Below are 205 nucleotides of genomic sequence, written 5' to 3'. Positions count from 1 at the left end.
CTCCCTACGCTGCCGCCCCCCGGCAAGGCATCAGCTCCAGCTCGGCTGGAGAAGAACCAAACCGTAAGAACCAAAGAGCGAGTCATGAAATTCCAGCGCCTGAGCGCTCCAAACCCAACCCCGTCCCCGGGGGCAGGAGCGGGGAAAAGTCTCTTTTCCACCGGTCTCGGCGTTCCCTGCGGACAGGAGACGGGGGTGGGGACCG

This window comes from Buceros rhinoceros, unplaced genomic scaffold (genome assembly GCF_000710305.1).
Source record: "Buceros rhinoceros silvestris isolate BGI_N320 unplaced genomic scaffold, ASM71030v1 scaffold40230, whole genome shotgun sequence".
Lineage (NCBI taxonomy): Eukaryota > Metazoa > Chordata > Aves > Bucerotiformes > Bucerotidae > Buceros > Buceros rhinoceros.
The sequence above is the reverse complement of the archived record's forward strand: the minus strand, read 5'-3'. Positions refer to the sequence as shown.